Consider the following 14,419-nt stretch of genomic DNA (forward strand, 5'->3'; position numbering starts at 1 on the left):
TCTGCCCTACACTGGTCTCATCCTTGTCTTTTATAGTTAGAGATTGGCTTAAACCCTAAAACATTCTTCAGTTATGATAAGACTATGCAGAGTTATCTGTATAAATGTCTGATCCCTTTCTGAATCTTGTTAAGTTCTTGGCCTCAACGACATCCTATGGCAACCAGTTCCACAGTTTAATCAAATGTTGTGTGAAAAATTTCCTTTTATCAATTGTGAATTTCCATGCTTTTAATTTAATTGAATATTTCTTGGTCTTGTAGAAGGACCACAAGAGGAGACAGGGAGAACAGAAGTTCCCGATCTAACTTCTCTAGACCACTCATCATTTTCTATCCTACTGTTTACTTGGTCATTCTTGTTGCTCTTCTCTGAGCCTCCAGCAGTATATTTTGCAACAGAATGACCGGTAGTGTACACAGAGTTCTAGATGAGTCTACCCCATTGATTTATATAAAGGCATTATCATATTTTCATCCCATTCTTTATGCATCCTAATACCTCATAAGCTTTTTTTGGGGGAGGAGGGGGAGAAAGACTACAGCAGTGTATTGAGCTAGGATTTTTACTGAGCTACCTACAGTGACACCCAGAACCCTTTCCTAGGTTGATACAGAACCATGTAAGATGTATGAGTAGTTTGAATTTATCTCCCCAATGTGCATTACTTTGTATTTAATATTAAATTTCATTTGCCATTGAGAGACATGAGATGGTGGTCCCATGTTAATTTCTAGTAGACACCTGTGCATGTTATCCCCCAAAAGGCAGTCCCAGCAGAGAGGCAAATGGGCTACTTTCTATATGTATAGATGGTCCTTTAGGGCAGATTTGATGCATATTGAGGGGCTGATGTGCAGCACACAGAAAGACTAGGATAGGTCTGCACTGCAAGTGAAGGAGTGATTGTAGCATGGGTAAGCATACCAGTGCTAGTTTCAGTCTAGCTGGCATAGGGAACAACAGTGTACATGTGTTGGCATGGGGTTCAGCATAGGCTAGCGCAGGGGTCGGCAACGTTCGGCACGCGGCTCGCCAGGGTAAACACCCTAGCGGGCCGGGCCAGTTTATTTACCTGCTGACGCGGCAGGTTCGGCCGATCGCGGCCCCCACTCGCCGCGGTTCGCCGTTCTGGGCCAATGGGGGCGATGGGAAGCCGCGGCCAGCACATCCCTCGGCCCGCGCCCCTTCCCGCCGCCCTGGCGAGCCGCGTGCTGAACGTTGCCGACCCCTGGGCTAGCGGAACCAGAATATGTACCCAGGCTCACTGGAGGGCTTGTATGGTTGCTGGCCTGTGCTGAAACTACCATGTCTACATTGCTATTCTAACCCATCGAAGCTAGATTAAAACGAGCATGAACATGCCTACCTATGCTACAATCACTTCATTTGCAGTGTAGACATATCCTAAGGGTAAAATTCTGGCCTTGGTGAAGTCAATAGGAATTTTGCAATTAACTTCAATGGAACCCGGATTTAAGAACTTCCAAAAAGATTATGGACTCTCATCCATATTAGACCCTCATCTGGTGTTAATCAATACATCTCCATAGATGTCCATTGAATTTATACCAGCTGAGAATCTGACTCCATCTATCAGTGAGAGCAAACTAGTTTTGCCAAAGATATGTGCCATTGCCACGCATGCTCTGTCATATGAATAAAGAGAAGGCTTTCATTTGCAGAGCTGTCAAATCTCGCACCTTTCACCAGACCTGGATTCATATTTTGTTTTTTTAATATGAGCATTTGGCAGAATGAAAATGATAAACTCTCTCATGTCCCCGTGGTGAATCACAAGATAATATAACAAGTTAAATGAAACATTAGGAGAAAGAGAAAGCACTCTGAAAAACATGCACTGCCACTTTAACATTTCAAATGTTTCTTTTAACATAAAATTACAACATAATAGAAGTAAGGAATCCAGCATGATACTTTATCACAATACCCAGCCAACTTTAACTCATCTCAAGTGTTATTATAAGAAACAGAATTTACTGGTATGGACTTATATTCAATAGCTCTCCTTCCCTTTTTAATGAAATGTCATTATTCCAATACAAATCCTTTCATTCTGCAACCCGCTCCCCCCCCCCACCCCCATCGCACTATATTTCATTTCCTGCAGTTACGTGATATTATTGCCTTTTCCCCCCACAGCTATTGATTTAGGTGTATATGGTTATTACAATGCAAAATAAAACCGTTCCCCCATCCATTCTACCTTGTACCGTTGAACATTAACTTAATTTGTTTCAAATCTGCATTTGATTTGGCAAGGAAACCATTTATCTTTATGAAGAAAGCCCTCATAAAGTAGGGACTTCAAGAGATCACTGCTTTAAAAATTTAATAGCCTTGTGTCTTATACACTAGAAAAATGAATTAAACCGTCAAATATTATATGTCTCAATGTAACCTTTTTGCATTTCATACTATGTTTAATTTACTATATCCAGAAAAAAATTAGAGGAAATCTTACTATATTCAAGCATGGGTTGGTTTTTTTACATTTCATGATAGTCAATGAATATCATAGAGTAGTTTGGTGGGGTTGATTTTTTTTTTTTTTTTTTAATAAAAATCCATGAGCTCTCAAGTCACTACTAACACTGACTTTCTACCCTCTGATAGCATGTAGCATCTTTGCAGCTGGCTTTCTGGCATGACCGGAGGATATGGTATAAGGGTCTGATCCAATGCCCACTGAAATCAGTTGGAAGTCTCCCACTGAAGACAGCAGGCTTTTGACCATACTTTAATATATGATGTGTTTTGCAAAGCGGGAATAAAGATCTCTGACTGTGATGGAAATGTTTAGGTTGAGAAAATTTACCTTAAACTCCCCCCAATACTGTTGATGAATCGACAGTCTGCCAGTATGAACATCAGTTATGAAACTAAAATAATCCCAGGGGGTTGCAGGCCTGAGGGCTAGTCCTTCCCCTCCCCCCAATATTTCTTGAAATAACTAACATTTTGCATTGCAACAAACTTATTAATAACTACTTTAAATATCTTTTAAGAGATTGGTGTTGCTTTTTTCAGCCAAGTTTTTAATCCAGAACAATAAATTTTCCTGATTTATGAGGCTCTATAATTCTTTTATTTATTAGGGTTAGTGTGATCAGTGAAAACAAAGTCCGTCTTCCAATAATTTGGGGACCAAAGGCCCAGTCCCTCACCCCTTATTCATGAGTTGTTGCATTGAACCAAAAACTTGAAGTCTACGGGAGCAGTGAGTGAAAGTTAGGCCAGTTATTTAGGTAACTAATTATGAATTTAGGTGCCTAACTTTACGTACCCAGGTTTGAAAACTTTGGCCTTAAAACACTAGGATGAAAACGCGGGAAGATCCAATCTCAAAATGGCACTACAAGAGTTAATGTCTCTTTGGGGGATAATTGTTCAAAATCTTCATGTTAAATGTTATAAGAGGAGGTTTAATAATGAGACAGTACTCATGCTGTGCTCAAGGAGGAGGAAACTGCTCCGTAGAGAAGAGGCATGATGGAAAAAGGGAAGACCACTGAAGTGGAAGGAGGATACTAAGAGGGTATTTAGAGGGGAAACCTGGATGAAGTGAAGGTAGAGGAAATGAGAGCAGAGGTGTAGGCAGGAAAGGAGTTGTACAGATCCTGGAAGCTGAGGATGAGAAACTTTGACTTTGATGTGGAAGGTAAGGAGAAGAGAGGGAAGGGACCCAAAAGGAGAGTAACATGGTCCAAGAATGGAAGTAGAAGGGAGAGTCCAGGCTTTGGCCAGTCTCTAAAGGCATACATAAGGGTCAAAAGGCTACAATAAGCTCCTCCTTCTGTGCCATCCACATAAGGGCTCCCATCAACTTCAATAGGACTAGGATTTCATCCACCGTCTTTCTGAGGTCCAGTGGCTCCTGATGCTGCTTCTCGGGTGATGGAACTATGTACAAGCTCTACCAAGGGGATGTAGCTAAAAGCCACAATTCCATATCCAAATTTTCATTCTCCTCTCACACAGAGCTCAAATCATGCATAAATCAGTGGAGTGATACGGGGTGAAATTAGTGTAAGCGAGAGGAGAATGAGCTCTACAGTGTTCAAATCTGAAAATAAATCCACCATCCAGATTTCATTTCCTTCAACAAGCCTTCTCATTTTGATAAGTGTGGCACTAAAAGCCAACTCACTGCTATGAAAAAGTAAATCCCAGCTGGTCTGATAAATTCACTATGCCCAACATACTGTGAGAATATTTATCCAAATAGCCTCTTGTAAGGTCTCATATAGGAACTGGTGACATTCTGATCGTGAATATCAGGGTGTGATGCAAGTAAGTCTTCTGGAAATATGTTCTTAAAATACATTTTGCAGGCAGCTGACAAAGGAATGTGGATTTACCTGTCCGCACGGAACAAGCTAATAGGCAGATGATAAAACAGCATGGCTTGATTACAAGCAAAATGACAATAATACATTTGCATCTAAACGAAGTAATCAAGCCAATTAAAAAAGCAAGATGACCAGAGGACGAAGGGGCTTGCTGCCTGCATCCCGAATAACAAACAGCAGAGGAGGGGAAACTTGCTTTTCAAAGAATACATTTCAAATGTTTTCTGTACTATAAAAGAGAAGAAAGGGGACTCCTTTGTTATCCATCACTTAAAAAACAAAAGGAACCAGTGCACTTGGAATCTGTGAAAGGTGGATCTCCCAACTATGTGGGAGAAATTGCATGAGACTAGGATTAAATTTTAGACTCTAGAAAGCATGTTTTATTGGTTACATTTTCTGTTTCTATCATCTCTGCTTAGTATCACTTAAATCTCTGTTCTTTATTCATCTTATTTTTAAGCTAGATGGACCTTGATCTGACCCAGTATGGGCCATTCTTATGTTCTTGTTATAATTTCATATCAGTGTGGTTACTCTAAAATGAGATGTGCCTCCCCGGTTGAGCCAACAGGCCTGTGTATATTCTCTCTCTTTGGAGAAAGTACATGTGGTAATTCCTGAGAGTGTCCAGTGATAGGGGCTGGATACTGCAGAGGAATGCTGTTCTAGCAGTTCTTGGGGTTCACTACATGTTACCCACAACACAAGATTAAGACTGGCAGTGTCTCGGAGTTTGTTGGTGAGGCAAACAGACTGGTGTGACAGGGAACTGACACACACACACAATAAGCTCCAACAAAGCTCTCTTGCTGAGATGGTGGGGTAACAGTGGCTTACAGTTCTGGGCACCTCTATGGAGAATGGTAACTGACCTATTATAGTTGGCTTATTTTTATTGTACAAAATGTTTAGCGGAGCCCCTAGGTACTTTACATAAACATACATTAAAATTAGGAACAGAACAAATATATGGCTAATAAATGCACACCACAGCTATATTTGTCTGTCTAATGGAGGAGGACACAGAAAGACCATATTACAGTGTCTGATCATCTCATGAGTTCTCCCGCCCAGTTTTTTATTTCTGTGCACATGGGTAGTTGTTAGTTTGAGGCAGGTTAAGCCTGTCAGTTCTTTGTAGATCTCCATTTCATGTCAAATCCTGCCCATACCTCTGTGGGCATGGAAGATTTTTTGATTCCCGGTGAACTTGATGCAGTGCTCTGTGCATGGGAAGTAGGTGAAGGGAGTCTAGACCAGTGGTATGGTGGTGGTAGACGATATGGCTAGTACGTGGCATGGCTAGTGGACCCTTAATCCTTTTATTAGCAACTACCCTATTTCACATGGTGACAACCCAGGGGCAAGAGGATTTACTTCAGTCCTGAGGTTGTCCTAGAAGCTATGGAGAATTCCATCTACTACAGTCCTCAAGTGATCCCAGTTCATAAGCTTTCCCACACCCCACAATCCCATTCCTTTTTCAGGCTGCATGTGGATCCAGAGATTTCTGGCCAAAACAAGCTTAACACAGCAACTCTGCATGGGGAGGATCCATTTTGGCTCACCCAATAAAACAGCTGCCGTTAGGCCACACAAGTCCCAATACAAGTCTCAGTTGCAGTAACGTATGGGTCATCCAGACAGCAGTTCCAGGCACCTGATGTGAGACACCAAAGTGGTTGGGGGATGTAGCCGCATTGTGTGGAGTAGCTATTATTGTTGTGGGGTGCAGAGCGTAAAGGTCATCCTCCATTTTGGAAGTTGGGGATCTCAAACAGTGGCTGGCTTAAGCTTAGAGCAGGCTCTCATTGCTATGTAATGTTTAAAATAATGCAGTTGTTCAATGCAAGCTCTCCATGAATTCATGAGCTGGACCACACATGACTACAAGAGCCATGTAAGTAAATCCCACATAACGTCATATAAATACATCAGAGGGAGGCAGAAGTTATTGAAGCTAAAGGACAATGTTGGCACATGAACAAAGTTACAACCTGGCCATGAATAAGTTTAATCTGGAAACGAGAAGGAGGTTGCTACCATCAGAGGAGTGAGGTTCTGGAACAGCCCCCCAAAAGGAGAAGTAGCAGCAAGCAACCTAGAACGTGATAAATTTATGACTGGTTTTATATGATGGGTTGTCTGCAATAGTAAGGGACCGGACTCTATATCCTAGGAGGGCCCTTCCTGTCCTACAGCCCGTGGTCCTATTTCTAATGATCAACGTGGATCCTGAGTCTATGACCAGAGTAAGCTAAGTAAGGTTACCCTTAGAAAAAGGGTTACCCTATTTTTTTTGCAAACAGTCAAATTTCAAAACCTTTCAACAACTGCTAAAATTGATTTGGAAGAAATATGAATCCTTCTGAGCACAGCTCTCAAACAATGCTTACTTTCTATTATAAAGCACAATGTTCACAAGCACATCTACAGAGGCTGAAATACAATTTCTTCCCAACACTGATGAGGAAGTTTGGACAGGCAGAAGCCTCATTCATTCTTCTACTAATAAAATATGAAAGTGCCATCATAGCTATAATTTCCTGTAGCATCAAAATTGTTTCCTGTTAATATTTCCATGTTGTTGTTGATACAACCTCCCCTAAATATTAGCATTTTCAGCTGGCAGAATGGAAATCCTAACGTACAATAGCTGTGACACACAAGCCTCATTGTAAGGCTCTTGATTAAAAACCAGAACCCATGGAAGCAAAATTCTGGATTCAAACTACCCACAACTACTAGGACTGGAATACAAACCCAGAATTCAATCTCCCTCCTCCCACCCCCCTTTTGAAGAAACAATGCTGTCATTTAGGCTAATTTCTAATTAAAATACAAGCCCCCTGTCTATTGTGCAACCCCATTATGCATCTTTGTTCTGAATAGTATTAATGCACACCTCAGCACCATCTTCTTCTCCGCTAGGAAGGAGAATGTTATTGAAAAGATCTGATGAACCTATACAGATTATAGCTCCATATCCTTGCTATCACACTGTCTGAACCTAGGAGGAGTTTGGGGTGCAGATTGGTGACAGGACACAGGACATTGGAAGCAAACAAATCAACTAGAAACTATTTTTAGTGAATAACCCATACAATCAATTTAGCCATAAAGTTGCACAATTACAGGATTTATTCTAATAAATACTTTGAGTATTCATATAACTCCCACTTTCCTATCCATCAAATCTATTAGATAAAGGAATATGGGCATCTCCAAATGGATGAGAACATATGTTTGTAAGAGAGATGCTCTAGGAATTATTTTGGGAAAATTCTATGACCAGTGTTGCGCAGGAGGTTGGATGAGACAGTTACAGTGGTCCTTTCTGGCCTTGGAATCTATGCCTATACCCAGGGATATGGTCCAGCATTTGCTCTAGGGATTTTATTGTCCCAAGTAAAGTAGAAAATGCCTTCCCCTTGGAGTCAGAAACATACAAAGTTATCCACCTCTATTTATTTCGCTGTTTCTATTTGACTGTGATGTCTGGAGGGCAGGACTAATCCTGATGGTATGAGTATTTGTTTGTCTATCCTATCCTAGTTACCCAGCAAAACACATTGGGCTGGATCCTCACCTGATATAAGTCACTGTAACTCAATGACGCCCAGTTTTCTTCAATAGAGTTAGGTAAACTGACACCAGCTAAGAATCTGCCCCTTTATTTCTATCTATTGTCTTGAGTGTACTGAGGATGTTATGTTATGGGATGTGTTTTCAGGGAGGCCTGTTGAAGGGTTGACTCACCGCAGCTGTGCCCCCTCATGTCCAGGGATGGCAAAGCAAGCTTTCCTCCTCTCACACTCTCAGGCCACAGGCACTCTGGTCCCACAGTGCTCTGCATCTTCCATTATTCAGCCCTGAGGCCAGCTTTAGTTCCACATCCCTTTCGGGGTACTCCAGTCTCAAGTTCACAGAAAACAATACCCACTTTCCAGTCTCAGGCACTCTTCTTGGGGGTTACTAAGACACACATGTCCTCACCCAGGATCTGCAATGTAGACCATTCAAAGAAATCTCCGCTTCAGTACTTTTAGTCCCACTCAACTCCCAGTACTTTATGAAACCTTGTCTCAGGCTCAGCAAGAACCCTTTGTCTCCCAACATCTTGGTTCTTTCTGTGTCTCCGCTCCATAGTGAGCCTTCTTTCAAGCCTGCTACAATGAGAATTACCATCTCCTGTATTCTTTGCCTTTTAACTGTCTGTACCCAGGGCTTTCCCTAACATCCTCAGCTTCCTGGGCTGCTTACCTCAGGGCTTCTCGCTAGGGGTTCAGCCTAATACCTGCAATTTCTTCCTTGATTTATTTCGGAGGACTGCTTCCCAGGGCTTCCTCCCTGGAGTCTCCCCTCCTCAGAGGCTGTCACAGGGGCCTCTTCTTTTGTGCAGCTCCTCTATGCAGTCCCACAAACTTCACTCCAAAATGGCCCTTAGGCTTTACTGTTACTGCTTGTTGGGCTTCACTGCCTCCATCTTTCTCTTAGCTTAGGGATAACACACCTCTTGCCCTAGGCTTCACTGCCCTAGCCTCCCGGGTTTCCTTTGGGCTCAGGACCTCTAGTTCTGGCTTCAAATTTCAGGCCTCTGAGGCATCTCTCACCCTTAGTCCCACAGATGAAACTCCCAACTACCTTTCTCCTAACTCTCCTCTCCCTGACCTTTTTCACTGCCCTGTGCTCCTTCCTGTGTGAAGACCCAGCTTCTCCCCAGCTGGGTTTGATCACCAATTAAGTCTAACACACACCCCAGGTGCCACACAGTGACCTAATTGGGCTCAGGCTAGAATAAGCAATGTCAAACTAGGCAGGTGCATCAGTTCTGCAAGATTGTACACACAGATGCTGAGCTGTGCATGCAGTTTGGCATGTGTGTATGTAATTACTCATTTGGGACTAGACTTTCAATAGTGATCTATATAACTGTGGCCATAATTTTGTGTATTCAAAGTGCAAATATTGATAATTAGATGTCTAACAATTTGTAGGTACAAATCAAGTAAACATCTAACAATTAACATCTGATAATTGTGGTCACAGAAATGGAGGCATAAGTGTTCGCAGGCAGAATATTGCACCCTGAAAATGGAAGTTTTCAGAGTCCAGGCCAGGCTCGCAGTCTAGTCCTATGTGTGCTCAAGTGTGGGTTTTGCACATGCAATGCAGTAGCACTAATGAACTGTGCATGTGTAACTGAAGAGACCAACTCCTTGAAAAACTGGTCCTATATACCTTTGGTTCTTTAATTTTATTGCCTAAAAGTAATGCTAAGTAAAAATGGCTTTTTTTTTGTTTGAGTTTTATAACCCCCTACTTCCAGGGAAGCCAATAGCAGCTGCAAATCTCAGTACCTTAGGAAAATCAGGTCAAATCCTTATCTAGGCCCTTAACTTTGGCACCCAAACTTGAAAATGTTGGCCATAGCCATCAACAAATCAGCAGCTCCCAATCCACAATAACTAGACATTAGACATGGACCTGAGCTTCAGACTTCTGATCCAGATCTGAATTCAAACTTTGGGGCTAAAGCTTTAGATCTGAAGTTCCTGCTTGGCTCCTCCCTGTGTGCACATTACTCACCATTTTTGCTTCCCATCCTACTTCTACTGGCATACTGAATAATCTTCTAGGTACAGATGTTCACCAGCTTAATATCTCTAAACCTCTTCATGAAAAAATCTCTACACAGATAACAAGTTTAAAAGGGCAACTTTAGTGCAATGTGTTGGAGCACTAACAACCAGTATTGTAACTAGTTTAATATATTTTGGCCTGGAACAGAAAGATTGCAGTAGACTTGGACTTATATTACCAGTTATTAACTATATATTATTATAGTTATTAAACTATATAATAGTTTAATGTAGTTTTATATATACAACCATATTTCATTTGCGGATGTATACAGTTTCACCTTATTGGTGATGAACTTTCTTGCAGCGAGGGGTAAACCTTCCTCTTTGTTCTCTAGGATGAATTTTCTTGAGTTCTTTTCCTGTGTTGGACCATTCAACATGCGCTTATATGAAAGCAGAGCTAAAGAAATACAACTAAGAGGTGAATGAAACTGAGAGAGCACCCATTACATGCAGGGATGGTTATTCAAGTATAAGGGTATGTCTATGCTACCCGCCAGATTGGCGGGTAGCGATCGATCCAGCGGGGATCAATTTATCGCGTCTAGCCTAGATGCGATAAATTGACTCCCGAGCTCTCTTCTGTCGACTCCTGTACTCCAGTGCTGCGAGAGGCGCAGGCAGAGTCGACGGGGGAGCAGCAGCAGTCGACTCACCGCAGTGAAGACACCACGGTAAGTCGATCTAAGTACATCGACTTCAGCTACGTTATTCACGTAGCTGAAGTTGCGTAACTTAGACCGATCTCCCCCAGGGCCGCCGAGAGTGGGTTCGGGCCCCGGTGAAAAAAAATTTTTGGGCCCCCCAGCAAGGGCGGACTGGCTAAACAGGGCCAACAAGAGGGGGTGGAAGCCAGGCCCTGGGCCCCCTTCCGGACCGCCGGGCCCCGGTAATTTGTACCGGCTTCCCCCCCCGCCCTCATCGGCCCTGATCTCCTCCCCCCCCCCCAGTGTAGACCAGGGCTAAGTCTACTGCAATCTTTCTGTTACTGGCCAAAACGCATTAAGCTGCTTTACCACACAGGAGGTGTTACTAAATATTGTGGGTCAATGAATGCTTAGAATTTATCCAGTCTATTTGCCAATGCCCCAATCTGTTTATATTTGTATACTGTCTGCATTTTTTATTTATCTTTTCTTTACCTGAAAAGTACATACTAGCTTTTGGTTTAAATTAATGTGCATTTGGTTTTATAAATGTACAGAGAATATACTTTAAAAAAGTGATTATTTTATGCTTTTTGGAGGGGTGTTCCCATTACGGGTGGGTATATATTTAAGCAGGAAAAGCAGTCCATTTTTTGTGGGGGGGGGAGGGTGTTTTTGTTTTTTGGACAAATTTATGTGACTGCAGTGGGCACCTCCAGAAATTATTCTCATGGTACGCACCATCATTCCCTGTGGAACCAACCCAGCGGCTGGCCCCAGCACCTCGCCCACAGAGTCCACACTATGATCAGCCCCCGCATTCCAGCCCAGCTCATCCAGATGCAATGTCACTCCCTATCCCTGACAGGGAGTATGGACTGCTGGAAGCAGGCCAAGGTTGGGCTGGCCCTGAGGGTGGAGCCCTGGTGCAGGAGCAGGCCCCATGGCATCATCAAGGAGGAGCAGCCACAGTTTAGTGTGTCCAAATGAGTGGAACACTAACATTTGCTCATGAATCCCCAAGCTGTGCAAGACTCATCTGGTTTCAAAAACAGCAACAAACCACATGAGTTTGAAACAGAACTTTTGGGGATCTTTGAAAATTTTTGTCAAAACTCAAAGTAAAGCTTTCTTTGCAGTTTCAAGTCAGGTACTGATGTTTTCTGAGAATATGCACATACTTCTGGCTTTTTGTCGTACAATTATTTGTAAAATCTCCAGACCAGTTTTTAAGTGAACATAATATTTTCACTATTGGCATTTTGTGCTGGAAAAGCCTTGTTTTAAAAGGGGCAGATTCTGAGTCCCTTTGGTCACTTTGAATAGCATTTTACTCCACAAGCAGCCTCAGTGAAGTCAATGGGACTATTCATAGAATACGTTGCTATTCAGTTGTGAGCTGACTCAGAATCTAGCCTATAGTCAGTGACTCATTGCTATCTGCGGAGATTGCAGAATTCTCTCCCCCTTCCTCCCCTTCATTTTGCATGGCCAACTGAAAATCCTGCAGCTGTTTCGGCCACTACAGCATAATGGAACCTGAAGGGCCCCAACCATTTGTAGATCAGTCCCTGGCACCTATTGGGTTTCTCATATTTATGATCACACATGCATACCTTGTTGTTTGTAGCTCTTCATATTTTGATTATTTAGATGCAAATCCATGCCACGTAATAAGTTCCCCCTCTTTTCAAATGAAATTGATTTTAAAAGCAGGCAAGCAAACAAAATAAGCACTCAGATTCTTTGCAAGTGTCCATGACACAAAAGACTTTAAGTGACTGTAAGCTATTTTCTTTGCTGTCAAGCTGCCAGACACTCTTCCTGCCACAAACACATGCCCATACAGGCCAACTAATGCTTGCCTTTTTGGACATATGTGATGAAATAAATGTAATTACAAGCAAGATGTAATCAGAATTGCTTTACTATTAAAACTGTCGTATGCTCTCACGGTTTAGTTAATAATACATGCAGAAGAGAGGAATTGATTGGCGCTCCCAGAAAAGGGAGGAAGGGGGGCGGCCCATAAATATGGCCTCTTTCGTATTATATCTGTGAAAACACAACATTTAAATGCAGAATTTGACTTTTCAAATATCACACCAAAAACCTTTTAACAAAAACAGCAGGGAGAGAAAGCTCTTTAAACTATAATATTCCATGAAGGATTATGAAAATAGAGGTCGTTGCAAGAAAGAGAATTGCAAATATGACTTGAAAAGCTTCTCACATTTGTAAATACCTTGAAGAGAATTTATTCCTCTCTGGTTTTGCTACCAGAGGATATTTACAGGTTCCGAGGGAAAAGAGACCCCCCCCCCAAAAATCACATTTGCTACACTATCTATGTGTAGTGCAACCTGCTGATGTGTAGTAGTAACATTCAACTGAGCTTCAAAAGAAATTTTTCTTTTTAGTCTGAAGTTACACATTTAGGGATCTTATCCCAACAATGAATGGAGCACCCTCTACTCTGACTGACCTCACTCAGCCCTTATGGGAATAGACCCTGTAACCACTGAAACCAATAGAGTTTTGCCATTGAGGTTTGTGGGTGCAGGAGCAGAAGCAAGAGCAAGAAGATAGAAAGGCTGAGGGTTGTGTGGATTTACCAAAAAAGGACATTAGGAAGTGAATTTCTGTTTGGTTATTCAAATTGACCTTAATTCTGAGAGCGCTACTTCTCTACCCACCCAACTTCAAAGGAATAAATCACTTGTGGCATATACTACAAGTAACTGACTGGAAACATTTCACTGAGCACCTACCCTACAACAATCAGGCCCCTCTCACCCAAAATCATTAGTCACTTTTGAAAATTTAGGTCTTAATTGTTGTTTTAAAGCAGCTGATATCGTACAGTAAATTGTGTAACCTTTTGGTAAGTGTGTGGTATTGGTCTCTCAGCCATGCCAGATCTGCAGAGCATATGAGTCCATTCAGCCGCAGCTAATGATCCTTGGATCTTTACCTCACGCTGAGGGGCGTGCACAGGAATTTAAATTTGACCACTTTTGGAGGGGGACATTCTGTGATCCCACTGTGGGCCCAGAGCCAGAGGAGCTGTGACCCCACCGATTATTGGTGACCCCATCTCGCTGTCAGCAAAGATGGCAGCCATCACACATGCATTAGTGATGGATGAACCTGAAAAGGTTCAGAGGTTGGGTTCAGTTGGAATAAGCACCAGCAGCTCAAGGGGCAAAACTCCCATTGACTTCAGTGGGGACAGCATTTCCTCCCGAATGCTTATCTGACCCTTTCACATCTCAAAGCTGGGCTTGAAATCAAACAGGACCATGCTTTTGTTTGAGGCTTCATACACTTTCTGCATTCTCAGGGTATTTTGACCCTTCCCATTTTGGGTCTGGCCAGAAAGAACCAGGGAATTCTGAGATGCTGCAGTAATTGGAAAAATAATGGAAAAGGAAAAAAATAACCCAAAATATTTTGGAATGCAAAGGAAGGTTTGTGGTTTGGTTTGAGCTTTGGGCAAAGGTACAGGCTAGTTCTTATTTTATCTGCAGTCTGTGATTTTGGTGTGGCTATAGAACCAAATGGATATTTTATATCCACACTTCTTCAGAGCATAGACCCTAGTCCTGAACTCTTGTATGTGGGTATGTAAGGGATAAAAACAGCAGAAATCAAATATTTCCACTATGCAAGTGGCACAAGCAGTGGATCTCCATGCAGGGGGATTCTGCACCCCCTTTCATCCCCCCACAGCCACCTGGCCACAGAACAG

This window comes from Terrapene carolina, unplaced genomic scaffold, assembly GCF_002925995.2.
Source record: "Terrapene carolina triunguis isolate 2854851 unplaced genomic scaffold, T_m_triunguis-2.0 Scaffold33911, whole genome shotgun sequence".
Lineage (NCBI taxonomy): Eukaryota > Metazoa > Chordata > Testudines > Emydidae > Terrapene > Terrapene triunguis.